Genomic DNA, 23,319 nt, shown 5'->3' with positions numbered 1-23,319 from the left:
GGATGCAAGCTCTTATTAATTTGGATGGAATTGTGGGTGGTAGGTACAATTTAAAGTGCCTAACTTTTAGGACCAGGCATCTTTGATTGACGTATAGAAGGATATCAGAAACAAAGAATTAAATTGCAACAAGGTAGAGTGCAGATGCAAAATAAATGGGTGTAAATTACTGTGTACAAAGCCCATAATGTCTTACGCTGACAACGTCGTGCCCTTCCCCTGTGGAGGGCTGCAGCCTATGCAGCAGGGCCTTTATTGACCTGTGGGGATGCAGGTGTGGGCATGTCCTGAGGGGCCAGGCCAGGAGGCATTGCCCTTGACCTGCTTCTCAGGCAGAGGAACTAGAGCATCAGGTTATTCCTGGCCCTGCCTAACTGTCTGGGTACAACCACTTCTTTTCTTCTCTAGAATGGGAATGTCATTGACCCCTTTCAGTGATCTAGGGAAGGCCTTCCTGGAAGCATGTCTGTGGATGTCTACAAACACCCGCTCAATAGTGTTGAACCTGAAACTTTTGGAAGTCCCTTTGGGGCTAAGCTTTTCCTGTCACTTTTCCATGGGGCTCTGGCTCAGAGGGTAGTGACCTAGTTAAGGCCTTCCTTGCTTCCTCCTGCTGAGCAAGGCACTTACTGGAGGACACAGCTAGAGCAAGTCATACCACGTGAGGCAGGAGAGTGCCTCTGGCGCAGTCACACCAGCTCCTGAGGACCCCTGAGCTCACCCCGATCTCCTTCTTTTGCAGTGGCTGTGCTGTGTGTTGGTCTGACCCAGGGTTCTGGACATCAGTGACGCTCCCTGCCAGCCTGCCTGCCTCTTTTCTCCCTTTCTTTACAGTTTTGTGAACATTTATCCTCAGGGGAGCATTCACTGGTTATTCACCTCTTCCTTGCCGTTTGTTGTTCCCTGAGATCCTGGCCTGTCCCACTGGAGCAGTCCTGGGAGCCCGAGATCTCTTTCAGCAGCATTTAAGCTGATCCCAGAGCACAATGGAGAGACAGAAATTAATTAAAGTTGTGGGCCAAAATGGTTTCTGCCTTCCTCTAGTGATATGTAATCTGGGGGGTGCCCTGGGGTGTTCCTGCTTTAGAAAAGATGTTCTTGAGCAATGATGCAGCCCAAAGCTGCTGAAAGATGGGAAATGTGGGTGAATTTCTTGGAGGAAAGGCCTGCTATAGATTAAACTGCCTCCGGGGACTGCCTTCAGGAAAGGAGCTGCTCCCGCCCTTCCGAGGAGGGCGCAGGGAGGGTCTGCTGGGGGGAGAGGCCTTTCTTCCTCACACGCAGACGGGAGAAATTGCTATACTGCAGGTCAGCATGGGCTAAAGGAAAGGAAAGGATAGGAAAATTCTTGCTGAGGGGAATTCTTACCTGACAAATAGCTTGAGGGGAAATGCAGTTCAGGTTAGTTTTGCTCATGGCGGAACACAGCGATCTTTGTTGTTGGTAAGAAAATAGGTGCCATAGCCTAGTGTCCTAATGGGTAGTTGGAGACAGAGCTGACTCTCATACGCAGATGTTGGAAATGAAGTGTACAGGAAGATGAGTGTCTTAGTCAGTTTGGGCTGTCTGAGCAAATACCAGAGACCAGGTGGCTTATAAAAAACAGACACATTTTCTCACAGTTCTGGAGGCTAGAAGTCCGAGATCAGAGCAGCATAGTTGGGTTCTGGAGATCTCTCTCAGACTATAGACTTCTCATTGTGTCCTCACAGGGTGGAGAGCAGAGGGGAAGCAAGCTCTCTCATGATTCTTGGAAGAACGCTAATCCCATTCATGAGGGGCCCACCCTCATGACCTTATCTAACCCTAATTAGCCCCCCAGGTCCCACCTCCTGATACTACCACGTTAGGGGGTGGGGTTTCAACGTATGAATTTGAAGGGGATACAACCATTCAGCCCATAGCTGTGACCTACTGGAGAGAAAACACACATTTATGCCTTGGCCTCTCTATTAGTCTGATTAAGGATTAATTTTTGACCTCCAGAAGTAGAGCTGGATGAATGTTCCTTATAGGAACATGATTTATAAGTATGGTATAACAGCCATCAGCTTTTTTTTTTTTGAAGTATAGTTGATTTACAATATTGTGTTAGTTTCATGTGTAGAGCAAAGTGATTTAGTTATATATATATATTTTTTCAGATTATTTTCCATTATAGGTTATTACAAGATATTGAATATAGTTCCCTGTGCTAAACAGTAGGACCTTTTTGTTTATCCATTCTATATATAATAGTTTGCATCTGCTAACTTCAATCTCCCAATCCATCCCTCCCCCCTTCCTCCCCCTTGGCAACCTCAAGTCTGTTCTCTATGTCTGGGAGTCTGTATCTGCTTTGTAAATAGGTTCATTTGTGTCATATTTTAGACTCCAAATGTAAGTGATATCATATGGTATTTGTCTTTCTCTTTCTGACTTACTTCACTCAGTATGATAATCTCTGATTGTATCCATGTGGCTGCAAATGGCATTATTTTGTTCTTTTTATGGCTGAGCAGTATTCCATTGTGTATATATATATATATATAAACCACATCTTCTTTATCCATTCATCTATTGGTGGACACTTAGTTTGTTTCCATGTCTTGGCTATTGTAAACAGTGCTGCTATGAACATTGGGGTGCATGGATCTTTTTGAATTAGTGTTTTCTTTTTTTTCCCTGGATATATATCCGGGAGTGGGGTTGCTGGATCATATGGTGGCTCTACTTTTAGTTTTTAAAGGATCTTTCATACTGTTTTCCATAGTGGCTGCACCAATTTACATTCCCAGTGTAAAAAGATTCCCTTTTCTCCACACCCTCTGTAGCATTTATTATTTGTAGACTTTTTGTTGATGGCCATTCTGACTGAACACCAGTCAGCTTTAATGCTGTCTTCAACTCTCCCAAGGCCCAGCGGGGGGAAGGGGTAGGCCCTTAACTGAAGGGGGCTGTGGGAGCTCTGGGATCTCACCCCTCAGGGAGAGGCTCTGGGACGGCGCCCCTGCAGGGAAAGTTCAGTCATTGGAGGGTGGAGAAGGAGCTATATTTGTTTGGCAGCCTGTGGGTCCCAGAAGTAAAGAGGTCCTTCCACATGTAGTCAGAAGTATGAGGGAGCTTTCATCACCTGGGTCATCAGCAGGACCCAGCAGGTGTATGTCCAGCTGCCCTCAGGCTGCCTGGGGATACCACCCAGCCTGCCCCTGTCGGCCCAGGTGGTGTTAGTCTGATGCTTACTAGCCGGGTACAAGTCCCTGACCCACACCATTGTTTAAAAATAAAGTACTACAAAGCAGTTCTCCTTTACATTTCGAATATAGCGTGGCTGCCTAAATTGAAAGGACTGTGTTATAATCAGCTGGCAACAGGTAGTTTTATTTTTCAGGCCTACAAGCTACTTCAGGGAATAGTCTGGTAACCAAAAAAACCAAACCAAACAAAAAAAAAAACCAAAAAACAGCTTAGTTACAAAATGGATTTGCTTTGGGGGTCCCAGTCTCAGGGAAGTGTTGTTCTGGGGACTTCTTACCAGTACAGCGTGTGAGGCCAGCTAAGGATCTTAACACTGCATAGTTTTCCTCTTAAACACCTGAGAGTTTGCAGTATGCTCCTTTCTGCCCCCTGAATTAAGGCAGCAGAGGTGCTGCTTTTTGGTGTGGCCTCTTCATCGCCCCTCTATGTGGCTGCATCTCAGGCAAGATCAGCCCCTGCTGGACGGTGGCGCCTCGGCGCGGATCCCCCAGGGAGGCTCCTGCGCTTCCCCGGCCGAGCCCTCCCCACGTTATTGCGTTCACGTGTTTCACGTCTTCCCTGTTCCTGTGGACAGTCTGTGAATGCAGAGTGTTCCTAATTCCCCCAGAGCCTGGAACAGTGCCTGGCACAGAGCAGGTGCTCAATGAACGAAACCCGTGTCCTTTCCTTTGCAAATGAGGAGGTACTGTAGCATTTGGGCCCCACTTTGTTTTCCCAGTAGAGAGGATGGGTTTGCAGTGGTCCCTCACTGCAATTCCCGGCAGCCCCAGAGGGGAAGTGCTGATGTTTGGATGCGTTACAGCCAGCCTCCGTGGGCGGGTGAAGGGCTGGAGCGGGGGATGGTGAGAAGGAGAAGCTGTGTCCCCTGCGGGGTCCCCTGCTGAGCCGCTCCCTCCCCAGGCTCCTCCCCACCCCCATGCCAGGAGCACAGGGAGTTATTGCCTCCAGAGGGCCGCCTCCCGTGTCGGCGGGTCTTTGATTCGTGCAGAGACTCTGTGGCGGCTCTCGGGTTCCCCACTTTCCGGAAGGAGAGTGAAGCAGCTCGGCAGGAGGCTTGAGGCAGCGGTGGGGGTCAGGGTGAGCCTCCTTCTGTTCCTCGCCATCCTCCCTCGCCTGCAGAGCCCCGCCACTTCTCTTAAAGGCCGAGCTTGTTTCCTCACTAGTCAACGTAAGGACACACACGCCACCATGCCGCCCCCAGACTCAACTGAGACCTCCGGGAGCATGGAACCTGACACCACGGCAGGAGGTGGTCAGGGGGTATCGAATATTCTGGGTAATTCCACACCAGCAAGGCCACCTCTAGCAAGTCCCCTTTCCCGTGAGAGCTTCGAGTCACGCATTATTAGCTTTCTGCTCACGTCACCGGCCCAAGCAGGGGTCTCGGTAGTTATGCACAATCGCAGAAGCAGCATTGAGCAGGGCTGGGAGAAGCCGGTGGCCCTGCCACACGCAGCAGGGGTCTCTTCCCACCAAGGTCCCGACAGCACCGGGTCGCATGGCATCCTGTGCGTCCTGCCCGGGGCGCAGCTGGCGGAGGCCCCCGCCCTGCTCGGGGCTCCCCTCCGTTCCTCACCGCCTCCCTGAAGCCAGCCGCTCCTCCGGGCTGGGGCAGCGGGGCACAGTACAAAGTCCTGCATCAGCTGTTCTCACTCTGCCACCTAGGCTGACTTCTTGCCTCTCACTCCAAGCCTCACGCTGCGCAGCCTCTCAGATGCCCAGCATCTTTTCAGCTTTCGATGTTCCAGTTTCCCGCAGGCCCTGATCCTGTCATTGCTTCCTCTGTGGCTCCAGAACACGGCCAAACCCCACCCCCCAGCCCACGCTTCTCCGCTCTTCTTCCACGGGGGATCCCAGCCCCCTGGTCGACATCTCCCTTCATACATGAACCCTTCCCTTTGATTGACGGGCTGGGTTGACCTCGAGAGTTCACGTAATTGGACAGGGGACAACCAAGACACACCCCCACCCTGACAACCTCTCTCTGCACTGCAGAACAGACAGTGTCAGGAAGGACCTAGTGCGGGGACACCTACCTGCCACCTTTGCCCTGCTCCTCAGCTCCATGTTAGAGATAGGGTGACTGTGGAGCCCATCTGTGTGATACAGACAAGGATGGAGAGAAGCGTCCTGAATCCCACCTGCCTTCGATCCTATCTGACGCGTACCTGTCATATCTGAGCTGCAGTCTTTGGGAAGGATAGCAGTAGTCACTTACTAGTGGCAGCTGTGTGGAGAAGGAGGGCCCATCTTCTAGTGGGGGAGAGGGTGGTGATTTGGAGTTTGCAAGCTGTAAATACACATGTTGACTCCTTACAATTTTGGGAGGCCTGTGTCTGCTTCACCCGTTGATTAAACATAGGGCTTCATGGGGGATGGAAATGAGGCAGGGGATATTGTCCCAGCCACTGAGTTATGAAGGTCTTGTGAAGGCTGATGGTCCTTCTCCCAGCTCCCTGCTGTACTCTGGAGCAGAGCCAGGGGTGCAGGCATGTGGAGACCCAGCAATTTACTGCCATCTGCTGAAACTTGCTTTTTCTTTTTTCATATTTGTTATATCTACATTCTTATATTTTATAAATTTATTTCTATTAAAATGATTTTATGTATTATTTATTTATTGTTATACATTTATATGTTTATGTACACATTTACATATTTATACATTATCAATATATAAATATCAAGATATATAATAATAATATATAAAATCAATATATATATCAATAAATATCAACAACATATAAATAAAAGGACTGTATACTGAAGTCCCATGTATTATCCATTACAGTGAATGATTTTTAATATTTTACCATATCTGTTTGATCATTTTTGCTGAAGAATTTTGCTGAAGAAGTTTTTGTGAAAGTACATTGCAGATATCATGACATTTTACCCTATACTGTGCATCTCCAGCAAAGGACATTTTATTACGCAGCCACAATACTATTATCCAACTTAACAAAATTAGCAATAATTCTTTAATCACATCTAATAACCAGTCTATATTCAAATCTCCTTGATTGACTTAAAAATATACTTTTACAGTTGGTTTATTTGAGTGAGGATTCAACCAGGGTCCTCATTTTTCCGGTTTTAATCTACAGCCTTCTTCCATTTTTGGGGGGTATTGAATGATTGATGCATAATTGCAGGTTTAAGAAAGAATATTGGTGATATGAACCTGCTCTATCTGCTTCTCAGTCTAATTAAATCTCATGCAGAGCGCCCATCCCCTCCGGTTTCCTCCCTCTCCCCAGGACCAGGCAGGATGGTCTGTAGGGACGGGAATCTGGGAAAAGGGCGTCTAGTTTTCCCTCCACTGCGGTTGCCATCCAAGCCCGCCCGTCCTTGCCGGTGGCGTCGCCTGCTGGTGGCCCGTTGGCTCCAGAACCATCTGAGCTGGAGCCTCCCCTTCTGGGCCACACCTGGTTTTTGTTCAGGTCACCTTGTTCTCTGACCCTGAGGTTCAAGGCTCCTTTCAGCCAGTGGGGTGGGGCAGTACTCATCCTGGCCCTGAGGACGCCAGGCCCCCCGGGGAGGCCTGCAGACCAGCGATCTGCCTCTGAATATTCACAGAGGGGAACGGCTCAGTTAGTAAAAACACAGGAAAGCACATGGGAATTCTCTGGGATTTAGAAGGTATTGTGGTTCTGTGCATAGTGTAAGCCTTCAATTTCGGCTTGTTGAATCGAATTGAATTCAGCAAGGAAGAGAAGATTAGGAGATGAGAGACATTATCTGGTGATGGAATTCAAGCCCAAATGTTCCTGTAGTCACAGTTATTCTACTTATGCTCTGGGAGGGATTGGCAGGGAGCCCGTTCCAGAACCTCACAGACACCCATGTGTGGATTTGCACAGTGGGCTTACCCAGTGGGCACGAGGGGCTTCTGTTTGGCCCCTAAGCTACTCCTGGAGACCTGGAGTGGGATGCCCTCAGCCTCCTGAGGGCAGTGGGGCGGGTTCTCAGGGCGTGGAGCCATGCTCTTCAATTCTACTCAGTAATTCGATCAGGAAACGTCTTAAGCACCGACTACAAGCCAGGCTCAGGGCTCGCCCTGGGAGGTGTGTGTGTGGGGGGGGGGGGGGTGAGGTGGGATGATGGGATGGTGGGTGGCGCAGGGATGAATAACAGAGGTCTCTGCCTCCCAGAACCTTCCAGGCGAATGGGGGAGACAGACTCCTACACAAGTAACACAATTTGAAACAGTGTAACATCAGTGCTGGAAGAGAGGTACAGAAAAGACAGGCCACAAGAAGAGAGAGAGGTTAATGCTGTCTCAGGAAAGGGAGCAGGTTTCCTGCAAGATGGGTAGGGATTGGGCAACTGGGACTTCATTCAGTCATTTGGTAAATATTAATTATGCATCAGCTATATTCTAGGGATTGTGCGGGCACCAGTAAGTGAGAGGGAAAGGTGTTCCAGATGGAGGGAACAGCATGAGAGGAGGGAAGAGCATAGGAAAAGACAACAGCCTGTTTGGAAAAGCCTGGGCTGTGACTTTGAGGCCGTCGCTGCATCCCCCCAGGACCTGCTGGACCAGGAAGCAGCCAACTGCCTTCCTTGCTTCTTCCTGTCTTCTGTGCCAGGATCCTGCCTGGGGTGCTTTGCCCTTCTATATCAGAGGGAAAGAATTTCAGGCTATTCCCCAGAGAGGGCAGTATCCTTGGCGTCCTGAGGTTCAGGTTGCTGGGTAACGTCCACTTCCTGCACTCCCTGGGCTGGAAGCGCCCCCAGAGCTCTTTGGGCAGCTGAGAGCCACGTTCTGTGGCTGCTGCCCGGCACTGGGTCAAAGCACCTTGATGTGCAGCCAGCTGTAGCTTCTGCAGCTGTGTCCCCACCACCCAGGGTGAAGAAGAAAAGGCCAACTCGCGGAAAGCCCCTGGGAGAGGCCAGAAACATTCCCCTGGAGCTGAAAGCAATCCAGATGATTGGCCGAGGAAGTGCAGCTGGCCTCCCGCTTCCACCTGCGTTCTTGAAACATTTACTACTAATTAATTTCTGAATTACACAACAATGCACTTCTTAATTACACAGGGGAAGCACTAGCAGCTATAAAGGGGTCGTTATCTATTTCACAAGTGATTCTAATAGATGCTCTCCCAGAAATGAGAGGGACGGAGGAGCAGGGGTGGGGGTGGGGGGCGGTGGAGGAGGAAAGAGAGAGAGGGGGAGATTTTGGATTGAGACAGAAGGAAAGCCTGGCTGGCAGGTCCTCCTGGTCTCAGAGGAGGAGATCAGCTGTTTGGGGACCACAGCAACCCTTCCAGGAGACATGCAGCCGTCTCTGGCCTCAGAAGGAAAGCTTCCTCAGGAACCCTGCCAACTGTACAAACACCAACCAACACGGAAATGTAAATAATAACATGCAGACATGATGCAAACATAATTATAGCCGAACATTATGAGGAGAGAGACTCACTGGGGACTGGTCATGTTTTCCTGTCTGTAAGTCCCATTTTGCATTGTGGTGATTAAAGCAGAATAATTTTTTTCTCTCTCTCTTTTCTATTTTGTTTTTACTGCCACATAGAATTTTGTGTGTGTGTGTGTATTTATAGTAGATTGGATAGCACATTAAAACAAGTAAGTGGCTTTCATATCATGTTGGAATATCGGATTACCGATGTTTATTAGGCTCATCAAACTTATTGAGCTCCTACTGTGTGCAGGGAGGTATGCTGGCCAATGGGCTACATGAATAAGGTAGGATCCCTCCTGTGGGTAAGTCTCTATAGTCTGAGGAGAGAGACGTGTGTAAAAACAAGTGGCTTCAGCATGCGGTGGAGACAGGCACAGGGAACCATGAGGGCACTAGCTGCATCTTGGAGTTCAGGCAAGTCTGTGGAACAGAAGAGAGTGTGAACAAGGACTTTCCTCCACTCTTTCCTAGATCATGAGGGCTGGAGCCCTTCCCAACTCTCAGCACCTGATTTACAGGTCGAAGGCCAGGTATGAAGGCTGTAGGCTATGGGTGGTTCTCCTGAGGGGTGAGTTGTATCTGCCACGGTCCATCGGGGGACAGAAACCATAACGTTTATTTGAACAGAAAGAATGAAACGCAGCAAATTGTTATCTAGGTAAAAAGTTATAACTAGTAATTGAATGGATAAAAAGAGTACTTAAAGGTACCGTGGAGGTAACAGCTGTGGGAAGCTACTGCGTCGGGCTGAGTGAACAAAGGGAAGAGGTTGGAATTATTAAAACACAGAAATTTAGAGAGACCCCATCAAACTGAAACTCAGACCTCTGAGAAGCTGGTGTCTCTGGAAGGGGAGGCTGTACCACAAGGGGGCAGGTTTTACAATTGTAGGAATAATTGCGGAGCGGGTTCACCTGCACAGCTGGCGCCCCCTGTTGGCAGAGCTGAATATAGAGCCAGTGGACAGAGATTCAGAAGGTGGGGAGGGTGATCCCATAAGCTGGAGGTTCGTTCATTCAGCTTCGATTTTTGAGTACCCGCAAAATATCAGGCATTTTGTGGCTTGGACCAGCCTTGCAGACATGGAGGTGGTGAGGAAAGTTTATAGGATCTGCTGTCGGGTTAGGTATGGGGTATGACTGGGAGGGAAGAGTCGAGAATGATTACAATATTTTTGGCTTGAGCCGCTGAAGGATGGAGCTGACGGTAACTGCGGGTTTTTAAAAATATTTACGCCATCGATGATTATAAAGTTATGAAGAGATTCCGTTTGAATTCACTGAGTAAATTAATCTGAAGAATGCAGTCTTAATAACCTGAGATGTATAAACCATTTTGAATAATCCAGGATATTTGCATGTTTCCTGTTCACTACTCTTATGAAATTATTATTTTCCCAGACAGGTCCTGGGAGTGGAAGTGGCCTTGTACACTCTGGGACTTTGCTTTCTCACAAAAAATCTTCTAGAGTTTTTTTGTTTTTGCCTTTTTGACTCCTGCTACCTACCCATAGGTCCCCCCCACTCCCCCCCCCCCCACCGCCATTGCTAGCTACTGAGGATTTGTCTGTCCTCACCTTTATCTGCTCAGAATTCTTCAGGGTTTCCTTCTCAATGTCTCCTGTTTTCCTTCTCAGTCTCCTTCTCTGGCTCCTTTAATGAGGTCAACCCCCAGATCCCCATCCTTTCTCCAGCCCAACTACCTCTGACTTGGTCTTGAGTTTCCAACTGCCTTCTGGGGATCTCCACAAGGTTGTCCTGAAGACACCTGAGGTTCTCCATGTTGCCAAATGAACTCATTCTTCTCCCTTTATACCTAATTCGCACCCGCCCCTCCCAAATCCTTGATGTCACCTAATGTCATCGTCTAGCCGTTCTGGCTCCCAGCTCAGTCATTTTTTTAATTTTAATTTATTTATTTAATATATTTATTTTTGGCTGCGTTGGGTCTTCGTTGCTGCGTGTGGGTTTTTCTCTAGTTGTGGCGAGTGGGGGCTACTCTTCGTTGCGCACGGGCTTCTCATTGCGGTGGCTTCTCTTGTTGCAGAGCATGGGCTCTAGTTGTCCGGGCTTCAGTAGTTGTGGCACTCAGGCTCAGTAGTTGTGGCTCACAGGCTCTAGAGCTCAGGCTCAGTAGTTGTGGCGCACGGGCTTAGTTGCTCCGTGGCATGTGGGATCTTCCAGGACCAGGGGTTGAACCTGTGTTCCCTGCATTGGCAGGCGGATTCTTAACCACTGCGCCACCAGGGAAGTCCCAAGCTCAGTCATCTTTGACGCCTTCCTCTCACTCATCCTCATAGCTGATCCATCACTGATTCCTGTCAGTTCTCTTTTCACTCCCTCCTTGTTTCCCCCTTTCCTTCCCACTGCTTGAATTCAGGCTATTCCCTTGTCTCGCCTGGCCTGTCCCGGTGCAGAGGCCTCCTAATTAATTCTTCTCCTTTCAAGCTCTTACCTCTCTGTCCCCTGCATCGGGAATTGCTTCCTAAAGCAACAGTGCATCACTCTGGCTCCTTCTCAGAGCTCTCAGTGGTGTCCTGTTGCCAGCAGAATGATAGTCAAACTCTTAGCACGGTGTCCAAGAGCCTCCTTGGATGGGTCCCAAGCCATCTTTCCAGACTCCACCCCAGTGTCATCACTGTGTTTTAATCATGCAGGATGGCTCGATATTAACTACAATCACCAAGCATGCTACCTTTGCTGGGGCTCTTCCTTCCACCCGTGCTTTCCTTTTGTCCCTCCCCGGCCTACAAATGCCCCACCCACCCTGCCACTTCCTTCCACCCCCCCATGAAGGTGAAGAAGAGGACAGTTTCTTTACTTTTTTCCAACATGCCCAAACTCAAATTATAGCCCATTCAGTTCGAGCCTCCCAGCCAGGCAGAGAGAGAAGTCCGGGGCCGTGGACCAGAGAGGAAGGGTCTGCAGGACCCTGAACTTGAGCCCCTGAAGGCCCATCTGCCCACCCCAGGCACAATTTCAGTCCAGTCCAGAAGATGGTTTTCCACGCTGTCTCTCACCGTCTCTGGAGAAGAAGGTGCTTCCCTGCAATCTGTGATCGGCAAGCCCTTGCATGAATTAATCAGCAAATTCCCTGTATTTAGCCAAGTGACTGCAAGGAAAACCACTGCAGACTGAAGGGGTGTCTTCTGGGCTGTCTCTGGCCTTTTACTCTCACTGAGTTCCTGGCGCCCCAGGGTCCTCAGTACAGTCTCTCTTTAACTGGATCTCTCAGGACCCCCTTCCTGAGTCCCTTCCAGCATCTGGAGCTGCCCTCCACCCAGCCTCATGCTAATGTCTCACCCCTGGGCTCTAGAGGAGAGAGCTGGGCATTCCTGGGTCAGTCCTGCTTGTTCTTTTCCAGCAGGGTGGTGACTGCTTCCTTGGCTTCTCTTTTTTCCCACGTGGGCTCTGGTGGGTGTTTTTATTTCTCTCCCTCCCGACCACACCCTCAGGCCAAGCAGACCAGCCCTGGGGCCTGCCTGCTCCAGGGCTGTGCCCCCGGGGACGACCCAGGGCGTGTCCGTACAGCCCAGCGCTTACTCGTCCTTGGGCTCATCTGCTCGTGGCCTCTGGATTTTTCCAAGGGGACAATTCCTTAGGGGGACAGCTCTGCGCCAACAGGGGATTAGAGGCTCCCCCTCCTCAGCCAGAGGAGGAAGAGATTGCACTTCAGAAAGGCCTCCTGGCAGCTTCACCCGGAAGGTGGACGTCATTATGGGGCTTGGAGTCCTTGTCTTGGCTCTGTCATAAGCTGTCCAGTGATCTTAGGGAAGTTGCCTCGCCTCTCGGGGCCTCATGAAGGCTGTATGGAGAGACTTGTGTCCTGGATCTGTGTCCCAGTTGTGGTGGGCTGTCATGGAGATGTCTCAGGGCTCCTTGGAGCAGCTCCTGGGTTGTCCTGGGCACTCGGTGACGCTCCTGACGGTGCTCAGAGCGAGGCTGCCTCCCGCACGCTCGTCCTCCCTCACCACGCCCTCAGCACCTCCCTGGCAGCCTGGGCTCTGTGCTGCATGTCAAGTATGTCGAGTTGATTATTACGTTTGAATTCAGTATCCATAAATCCTTTTATTTTGTTTCACATGCTGAATCTCTGGAGCCCAATATGCAAATTTATGGAAAACAATATGCAAATAAGAGCATAGGACATCAAGCCTGCGGTAGAGCAACTGTCAGGGGACCCAGGCCCCTGCCGCCTCCACTCTGTGACTTTTCCAGGCCTCAGTTTCCTCATCTGTAATGTGGGGGAGCTGGGCTAGAGGGTCACTCAGTTCCTTCCCAGCTCCCCAAACCCAACATTCTGTGTTTGGAAAAATTACTACAGTGTCTACGGAGGGAACAGCTTCTGAAATGGACTCCTGTCTGCTGGGAGGTGGGCTACAGTGGGAAGCTAGGAACCCAGGGTCATAGGGCCCCTTCCAGTGGAATTTCCCGTTTGGCCTTTCCTCTCCATCCCACTAATGTGCAAAGTTAACAGCAATAACAGCTAACAGTAGTTAAGTTTTTCTATATGCCAGAATTTCTATGAAATGTTTTATGCCTTATCTCATTTAATTGACAAGGCATAGTGGCTAAGAGCAAGGGGCGTGGAGGTGACCATCTAGCTCCAGAGCCCAGCTCTGCCACTCGTTGTCTGTGTGGCCTTGGGCCACCTGGTTATTATTTACCTTTCTGATCCTAATTTTCTCATCTGACAGTGGGAATAATTATGGTACCTACCTCATAAGGTTTGATCATGGTTAAATGGATTTGTCTATGTGTTCAGAACAGTATCCAGCATGTGGTAAATACTGCATTAAAATCTAGCTATTAACACTACAAATGACAGCCTTCCCAACACTCCTACCAGAGGGTACTGTTATTCCCGCTGACTGCTGAGGAAATTGAGGCTTAAAGAGGCTAAGGGTAGGTGGCAGTCTTGGTCCATTTGAGCTGCTGTAACAAAGTACCATAGACTGGGTGAAACAACAAACATTTACATCTTACAGTTTTGGAGGCTGGGAGTCTGAGACCAGAGTGTCAGCATGGGCGGTGCTGGGGAGGTCCCTCTTCCAGGTTGCAGACTGCCATCTTCTTGTTGTGTCTTCATGTGATGGAAAGAGGGTGAGGGAGCTCTCTGGGGGTCCCTTCTATAAGGGCACTAATCCCATTCATGAGGGCTGCACCCTCATGACCTAATTATCTCCAGAGGCCCCACCTCCAAACACCATCACATTGAGGATGAGGTTTCACATGAATGTTGGGGGGACATGAACATCCATCCATTGCAGTGGCCAAGGAGGAACTCCAGCCCGTGACTGTCCACATGCGTCCACTGCACAGCACCCGGTGTTCCTGGACTGGTCCTCCCCAGCTTGCTCCTCAGCACAGGGTCCAGGCTCCCCTTCCCTCAGGGCACTGTCTCCAGCTGCTCTTTGAGACTCTCAAATTGAGAGGAAAGTGGTTAACAAGTCAATTCACAGATTTTCTCCTGGAACCAAACGGAGAGGCAAAGGGCAAAGCAACCAGTGAGGAGGCCTTTCCCAGCCTCATGCAGCTCTCAGGGCTAATGGCTGCGGCCCAGGAGCGGTCACGGGCAGACCCAAAGCCATGTTGCCAGCCACAGACTTGAGCTTTCCTAATGCACCCAGGCTCCTGGCACCAGCCCATGTGAGCTTGTCTCTACCCAGTGCACCCACAAACACTCTGGTTTATCTACAGGACTAATGAATTCTGCCAATGCCATAATCAGCAGGAATGGAAAAGTCAACCAGAGCTAATTCTTTCTAGGGTGCAATGTAATTACTTTAAAATGACTTATTTAGTGAAATGGTAATGACGAGGCTAATGTTATCTCCCCAGATGACGAGCCTATTAGCTGTATGCTGCTTCGGGGTGAAGCAGGGAAGCAGGGCTGTCACACAGAAGTAGAGGCCGTCCTGCAGGGCTGCAGCTTGATTGCTTCTGCTTCTCCTACAGAGCAGCGGTAGGAGGCCACTTCCCTCAGTGCCATGGCCCCTAGGGACAAGCCCACTGCAGCCAGGTGGCCTTCTCTCTAATCATCCAGGTGATACCACTGTGGCTGAGAGAGGCTGACGGATGCTTCTTGTTCAGGAGGAAGTCCGGGGGTCTTAGAGACTTAGGAAGCATCTTCTGTTCGGGCAGGCCTAGATTTAAATCTCATCGCCGCCTTTCGACCAGCCGGCCATGTGACCTTGGCTGAGTCACTTAACCTTTCGGTCAGTTTCCTCACCTGTCAATGGGAAATGGCAATACCTGCCTCAGCCACTGCTCAGGTCCTCCTCTTATTGGCTGCAGGGGATATTCGAGGCAAAGCTATGGCCCACGCCCAGCACAGACTTTATGGACACACTTGGCTCTTTAATCTTGGTTTATGTGCCCTGTTACTTCTCTTTCTTCTTTTGCTTCTGCTGTTAATTCATGCTAGTTGGCCTTTTATGTAGTCTCATAAGGCTTCTTAACCCATTTCTGGAGTAAAGTGGAGGATAAATTACAAGTAGCGGCAAAGGAATGAGGATTAAGTGACAATTGCAAAGCGTCTAGCACTTTACGTCTTTCCCTCCCTCTCTCCCTAATGGGATCCTGTTGTCTGCTTCTCACTGGGGCAGGGTAGGGGTGGGGGGACATGGACCCCGAGGGGTGGTAGGGTGTGGGCAGGGAGAGCCAAGGAGCCAACACTGGAAGCAGAGTCTGAGGGGGCCAAGGTCTGAGCTGAATGGATGGTCCAGAACTAGGTCACCACAGAGTCAGATGCAAAAGGCCGAGCCAGGGAATGAAATGAGGAACCGGTGAGTTTAGGGGTTGCTGCTGACGAGGAGGGTCAAAGTGGGTGGCGTGGGTTCTTGAGCTGAGGTAGTTACAATGGCGGCAGGTGTTTATGGGGTGGGTAGGGTGCTTTAAAGGAGTCAGAGTAGGGGAGCCAGTTGGGAGCCCATTTGGTAACTATGGGGCACAGATAATCTGGGAGGGTTCTGTGTGTCCAGGAGGGATGAGAGAGGGGTATTCTGGGGCCGGGGGAGGGGGGACTGATTGACCCCAGAGGGACAGTGCAAGTGCTGTAGGCCAGTGGGCAAAGTCTAGGGGACCAGCCTAATCGAGGTGCAGCGAGCTCTTCTCAACAGCCCCAATGGACAAACAAAACTGTTAGAGTAGGCATCTCAGGGAAGCATGCCTGGAGGGCTGGGTGCCACCAGGCCTTCGATCTCAAACGGTCCAGCAGCTTCAGCACGCTGGGCTCTGACTCACCTTGGCAGAGAAACTGTCTTCTGGAATTTGCCCTGTGGACCAAGAAATAAGTGAGCATCTAAATGGATAGAACATTCTTTCTCTGGGCAGAAGTTTAGTTTTCTTAAGCCTGACAAAAATTAAGTATTAGAAGCAGTAGAAATAGAGAAGGTTTAGACAAGATTGCAGAAAAAAGTCAGGATATGTGTTGACTCAGAACTCAGGCTCTGAGTCAGATAAACTCAGAATCCCCATTTCCTAGCCGTGTGACCCTGGATGAGTTACTGTCGACTGAAAAAAAATAAATGCGTAACCTAAAAGTTGAGAGTATGTTTTATTCGATGAACATTTTTAGGACTTCAAGCCCAGGAGACAGCATCTCAAATAACTCTGAGAGACTGCTCCGAGGAGGTGAGGTGAGGAGCCGGGGTGTATAGGAGTTTTTGCAACAAAGGGCAGGTAGTCGGAATGTGAAAAGGTTATTGTTAATTAAAGAAAACCAGATATCTCCCATTAAGGAACTTAGTGCTTTTCTATGTATGGGAAGATGCGGCAGTCTGGACTCACTGAATTTATTCCTTTGATATGCACCTCAGCTATCTGGGGCCAGGATCCTGTGTTTTCTCATCCTGAGTTCCCTCAAGGCTCACCGTCTGGGCAACTGTAATGTAATGGCTTGATGGCTGCAACATCCTTTGTTTACTTGATATGGCAGGCATTATTTTAGTCCTCATTACTTAACCTCACCAAGCCTCAGTTTCTTCATCTGTAAAATGGGGCCATAGTGGCTCCGACTGGCCTGGGTTGCTGTGAGGGTTGGACGGGTTAATGTATGTTCAGCTCTGGGTTCAGGGGTGGGCCCCGATCAGACACTCCATCAATGTTACCACTTCTCATCATTAAAAGCAAAAATCCCATTCAGAAAATTTGGAAATGTTTTTATCCTTTAAAAATACACTTTCTTCCTCTACCTTCTTGACATCGGAAGGCACTTAGTGTAGAAAATACAGTACCTTCCTTTGTATGGTAATGTTCACGACTTCCACTCTCCTTTCGCTCATTTCTTACAACCTGCCAAAAGCTAAGAGAGGCCAGATTGCTGAAGAATTCAGTTTCTGAGAGTTCCATTTGAAATGAAAATTTAAAACATTTTGAAGTAAATTCTATTACATTTAAAAATCTTGTGTGACTGGGGAGTCATTTACCTCTAATTTACCAAATATAATTATTATTTTTAAAAATAAATTTATTTTATTATTTTATTTATTTATTGTTTCTGACTGCGTTGGGGTCTTCATTGCTGTGCACAGGCTTTTCTCTAGTGGCGGCGAGCGGGGGCTCCTCTTCCTTGCGGTGCGCGGGCTTCTCATTGCCGTGGCTTCTCCTGTTGCAGAGCCTGGGCTCTAGGCGCAGGGGCTTCATTAGTGGTGGCACGCGGGCTCAGTAGTTGTGGCTCACTGGCTCTAGCGCGCAGGCTCAGTAGTTGTGGCGCACGGGCTTATTTGCTCCGCGGCGTGTGGGATCTTCCCCAGCCAGGGATCAAACCCATGTCCCCTGCCCTGGCAGGCGAATTCCCAACCACTACACCACCAGGGAAGCCCTATAATTAGTTTAAATGCAAACAAGTTAGACACAATCTGTTTTTCTATTTCCTCACGCCTATAGGAGATTTGGAAAATCCACCCTGTATGAATAGCAGGGTCTCACGTCTGGGCTGTAGTGCCCAGTGGAGGGGCGGAGTGGGTCTGGGCGTGCGCTGTGGTTTGGTGGGGGAGCGGGGTGATGCTTCACAACAGCCTTTTTCCAGCGTTAGTTATTTCGCATGGGGGAAGAGCACACGCGGAGGAAAGGGGTGTCAGGTGTGATGCTGGTGTTGGGAAGAAAAGACGGTGTAGCCCGCACACTCTGGTCCCCTCCCCCACCCCGTGTCGGGAGCAGAAGTGCTGCCCTTTTGGGGACAGGGAGTGGAGGGCCTTCCCCCACCAGGGGACGGCTCGGAGAGAAGGGAGGAGAACCATGGTGTTATTTCTGCCCCTGAGTGTTCTTGGCTTTGGGAGGAGCCCGGGAGAGCACGAGGTGGACACCCCAGCTTTCTCTACAGAGGCACCCGGCACAGCTGAGCCATGGCCCAGGGAGAAGCTGCTCTCCGGTGTCTTTCGGGCAGTGGTCATCGAACAGGAGGAGGCGTGGGCCAGTGGTGCTGTGTGACACGCCACCTTCTCAAGACTGCTGAGTTACCTACTACTTGTCCCTCTGATTTGCAGCTTCTGGATTTTAAGTCTCTTTCCTAAAAAAATCCTTTGGGGAGCAGGGGCTGTATGGGAAATCTTTGTACCTTTCCCTCAATTCTGCTGCGAATTGAAAACTGCTCTCAGAGATTGTCTTAAAAAAACACACACACACAACAGAAGAGCTCAGTGGAAATGAACGGCAGACCACACAACAGGGCATAAAAGGGATTAAACCCGAACGGTGGCAAATTAAAAAAAATCCTTTCCTGTGGTTTTAGTGGGGTTTAAGGGAGGGAAAAATGTTAAAGGCATGTGTTCAATCCACTATCTTTACCCAGAAGCGTGCCTTCTCTTTGCTTTGAAGTCGGTAAGTTGAGGAAATCGTTCATTTCATCCAAGTTTTAAACTTTATTGGCACAAAACTGTTCATGCATTTTCTTACAATGTTTAAGGTATTTGTAGTTATAACCTGTTGTATGTTACTTGTATTCTCTCTCTCCTTGATCAAGTCTCGTTTGAGTCTTGTCTATTTTCTTGGTGTTTCAAAGTGTTGGCCTTTCCATGCTCCCTGTTTGTCCCATTTTAGATCAGGCTTGGCTTATCACCAGGATGGGACTCTTTTTGTTTGTTTCAAGCTCAGAGCTAGGATGCCAAAGTTGTCCCACTAAAGGATTGTGTGCTGACTTTTACGCAATCGTATTCTATTTCTGAGAATTTTTTCACACTGAGAATGAAGCGGACTCAACACTGTCCAATTAATCATGGAGGGAATATGTGGGGCTGGGGAAGTTTGGCCTTGAGCTGTACTTGTATGTGACATCTAAGTAATGCTAAACGCCATGCTACTGGGGGAAAGAAAACTCCCTTTCACAGGCTCCACGGCGCTCAGAGAATAAAGAATTAGCGACCACAGATAGGATGTCAAAATAATGGTTATGTCTGATCATCTCACTCTTTGCAGAGAATTAAAAGCAATCATAGGTAGAATCAATGCCACTGTAAGTTTCCCACATCAGGGCTGTTTTAATATTTTAAGTGGATTTTAGTGCTGGTGATTTTTAAAACACATACACACGTCTCCTGCTGACTGCTTGTGGCAACCGAGAAATGAAGACCAGGGACAGGGTCCCTGCTGACATTTAATTCTCAGGACACTGCAGGTGACTTACTCCCAGAGACCTGCTTTCCTGACATGAATGTGTGTGTCTCTGCCTCTGGCGGTAATTTTTTCCCCACCGTCTCTAGCATTTTATATATATGACAGTCACTTACAGGACGAGTTATTTATGTGACACTTTGCAAAGTGCTTTAAAAATACAATTGCTATTCAGTTATTCCTTACAACTCCCTTGTGATGGAGATCATGTCTACACATCCAGCTTTAGAGGATCCGGAGGCTTAATGCTTCTTGCTTGAGTCCTATAAGAAGTCACAAGCAGAAACCCTGGCTGCCACCCCAGGGCTGCCCGGGGGCTCTGGGTATCTCTATTTGTGCTGGAAGTTTCCTGTGAAGGAGATAGTTCTAATTCAAATGGGAGACTTGTGGGGATGAGAAGGGCCGTGAAAGCAGGGTAACTGGTGTTTGGCCAGGGCATGGTGCTCAGGATAGCCAAGGACACTCATCCAGGAACCAGGAGCTTTGGAGCAGAAGAGTTCATCTCTATAGACAGTGACTTCCCTGAGGACACTCTTCCAGATTGGTCCACGTGGGCTCTTGTTCTCACTTAGATCATCACTGACTGCAGCATAACTGGGACATGGGCGGGTCCTGTCCAGGTACGCCCAGGGTGAGGTGGGAGGGAGGCGGGGCTGGTGTCCTTAGTCTCTGAAGGACAAAGCTGCTCCCGCCAGGTGGTTGAAGCTGGGGGTGGGGACAGCAGCCCCCATGAGGGCAGGCCCGGGGAGGGTGGTTTGGAAGGAAGGGGCAGGAGGAAGGAGCCAGGACCTCACAGCAGCAGTTTTGTGGGGGTAAAGAAGAGATGGCTCCCAGCCAGTGGGGTGAGCAGGGCTGCGTCTGTGATTCCTCCAAGGAACCGTCCAGACTTTGGCTGATGCTCCGAGTGGGGGGACTCATGGGTGGGGTCCCCTGCCTGCCTCATCCCCCCTCAACTGGCAGGCTCAGAGCTGTGTTGGGGAGAGAAGAACATCCGTGCTGTGATGATGTATAGCCTCCTGCTGCCCCCAGGAGCCCCGAGGTGGAGTGGGGAGAGGGGTAGGAAGGGGGACGGTCACGGAGATGTCCTGGTCCAGGAAGATCCGCCCCCCACCCAGCTCATCTCACTTGATGCTCGCGGCAGCTCTGTGCAGTCGACATAATTAACTCCATTTTACAGATGAAGAAACCAATATTCAAAGTGGTTATGCGGCTTGTCCAAGATTGTACAATTAATTAGGAGTGGAGAGTGGGCTCATTAGCTTCTCCAATGAGCCAAAGTGCCTGTGTGTCTCTCTCCGGGGCTTCTGTTTCCTTAGGTATAAGATGCATGCCTTTCCCTCCTTCTGCCTCAATGGTCTGCTCCCTCTGGGCTGCTCCGGCTCTCGCCACAGGGTCAGCTGGGGCTAAATCCGTGTCCAAGCTCCTCACTTGCCATGATCTTTGGTGAAGTCTCACTTTCCTCTGGTTTCCTGGAGGAAGCTGAGTGGACACAGAGAGAACGCCGGTAAGAGGCCACAGAGCTACTGAGATCAATGCGATTTTGTCACTGTGGCAAGTGGAAGAGTCTGTGACATTTTAGTTGGTCCCCATTTGCATCTTGAGGAAAGAGGGAGTGTCCAGCCCACAGGTCCCCGCTGGGGATGGGGACCTCTGCAGTCTGACACCTTTCGCCTCTGAACTACGGTTCTCTTCTCTTGAAAGCCATTTGGTTTTAGCTCCTCTAAGGGAGCCCTGCGTGACACATTTGTTTTAACTCAAGAGTGCTGTCCTCAATTTCCCCGGGAATGTGAACAAAGCCCTTCTATTTCCTGATCTGAAGGCAGGCCTCCTGAGGTCAAGCCCGGGACTGGCTCTCTCATCTTCTCAGGGACAATTATGCACCTGTCAGCAGCTCTTCTCCTGTGGGGTCTCTGGGCTTCCACTGTCTGGGCACATAGTCTCTTGCAGGAGATGGGAGAACACAACAGTGACAAAACACAGAATGTTCCTTTACTTGTTTCCTTACCAGCCGCTTCCAGGACAGGAGGAAGGAAAATGGGGCTGGTTCTTGGTGCCTGTGCGGGAGGCTACTGAGCCTGGACATTGAGATTGATTGAGTGAGCACTGGTCCCAGCTGGCTCTTGGATATTTTATTTCTTAGCTTGTGTCTACTGAGCACCTACTATGTGCAGAGCATTGAGCTATGGCTTCAGGAAAGAGCAGAGTTGGTTACTGGTTGCTGAACCAATAACATTTCCCAGCCTCCTCCTTCCTTTCTGGTCAAGCATACCACACATGAGACGCAGCCTTGATTACGGAGCCAGCAAGAAAAGTCTTCTAGGGAAAGATTGTCCCTCTGACAAAAAGAGAAATGGGAAGAGAGGTTGTCCTCCTTCTTTCTGATGTGATTGCATTAGGGTGGGTGGCTGGCAGCCATATTGCCACCTTGAGGGGACCAGGCAGGCACTGAGGATGGCAGAGTGGAAAGGTGGAAGGCAGTAAGTCCTTGATGACTTCATTACACTGAATTAACCAACCCTAGACCTGGGAATATTCCCAGACTTCTTGATGTGTGAAATAATCAATGTCCTTATTGTTTCAGTTATTTTGACTGGGATATTCTGTTTTTGCAGCTGAAAGCATTCTAACCGATAAACACGGACAACAGAATCTTTCCCTTTAGGAGATTAGCGTCCAAGGGAGATGGGAAATGCACCCATGAGGCCTCTGGAAAGCACTTACCAACCCATGCCATACCCATAATGCATAGCTGGGTCTTTTTTTATAAAAAAGATGCATTCATAAAAACAATGTGTTACACCAATTGTAATTCTCCAGTGATTTCATAACTGCTTCTGAGATACTTCACCTAATTAATAATTGGTATTTAACTCACAATAGCTCTTAATACTGTAGAGTTTCTTTCCTCTGTTTTGACAAGTGGTAAATATCTGGAAATCCCTATTATTCAGGTGAAGTGTTTTATAAACAAGTTATCCTTTACCAAATGAGTATTAATTCTTTAATTTATCTCCTTTAATTGCAGATTTTGGAACTAAGGGTCCTGAAGAGAAGGGTCTCACCTGAATATCAGGCTGTATGATCACATCTATTATTCCCAAACAGAAGACTGGGGTAAAACATGGAATGATGTTCATACCTTCATTATTCCAAGTGTTTATTGTATCCTAATCATTACATGTGTAATGAAACGTTAAAAGGGTGCTTGTGGTTGAAGCTCGTGGACCATACATGCATCATTCAAAGGAGTGGTGAGACTGTTTGCAGGATTTGCCGTGGAGCTCTCCAAAATCCAGTCACATGAGTCTCAAACCCCTCATTCTTAGTGAGGGCATCAAAGATTGGTGATGGAAAATTAGGAAGTGGATTCCAAGTGAGAACTCCTGCTGAGCCCAAGGTGGGGCTCAAGGCGGGGAGTAGTTCACCCGACTCTAGCTCTCTTCTCTTTAGGAGTCTAGAGGCTGGTTCCCAAACTTGCTTGTTTGCAGAGTGGTTTAATTCTGCCAGTGAGATGCCCTGTAGCTAGATTTGGAAGCCAGAGTAGCAGTCAGAACCCTTCTTTCTCCTCCAGCATGGCGGCAGGTGCGTGTGCTCTGGCCAACATGAGTATTCCCAGTGGATTCTCTGTTTGCCAGCCAGTCTCCTGCCTCAGGGCTATTGGGACGCTGTGAAAAGCAGCAGTGGTTTCCATAGTTTTCAGACTGCAGGTAGCACAACAACTTCCTGAGCTTTGGGATCACTGCCATGGTGATAAATCTGAAATTCTATGGTGGGCTAGAGAGGCACTCCTGAATCTCTCTCCTCTGACCCTTCCAAGAATTTGACCAGCACCTGATTTCTGCAAAAGTTAGCCAACTGGGAAGTTAGAGAGGACAGTCTATCAGACTGCTCCCACTTCTGACACCAATTCTAAGTTCAGGAGGTTCCAAAACCACCCTCAATTTTGATAATTCACTAGAAGTACTCACAGAAACTCACTTACACTGTTTTATTCACAAATGTGGTTTATTACAGGAAAAGGGTATAGATTAAAATCATCCAAGGGAA

The 23,319-nt window shown here is 49.1% G+C and overlaps 1 protein-coding gene across 15 annotated transcripts in view; it reads left to right on the top strand.

The window, feature by feature from the left end:
• LOC103002418 (ras-related protein Rab-7b) overlaps positions 1 to 23,319 on the top strand; it is an 84,939-nt gene that overhangs the window by 32,900 nt on the left and 28,720 nt on the right. For 7 of the 15 annotated variants that reach the window (XR_009008501.1, XR_009008510.1, XR_009008511.1 and 4 more), the window contains one exon: positions 743 to 2,555. The exons of 1 other annotated variant lie outside the window; for it this stretch is intronic. The gene's annotated coding sequence lies outside the window, so the exon portion shown is untranslated. Of the gene's footprint in view, positions 1 to 742; positions 5,852 to 22,297; positions 22,476 to 23,319 lie in introns of those variants that run through there. 7 more of the 15 variants (XR_009008516.1, XR_009008515.1, XR_009008514.1 and 4 more) reach the window with 2 other exon arrangements.

The sequence above is a fragment of the Balaenoptera acutorostrata genome, chromosome 1, assembly GCF_949987535.1.
Source record: "Balaenoptera acutorostrata chromosome 1, mBalAcu1.1, whole genome shotgun sequence".
In the NCBI taxonomy this organism is placed as follows: domain Eukaryota; kingdom Metazoa; phylum Chordata; class Mammalia; order Artiodactyla; family Balaenopteridae; genus Balaenoptera; species Balaenoptera acutorostrata.
Note: the sequence above shows the minus strand (reverse complement) of the source record. Positions and strands in the feature narration are given on the sequence as shown.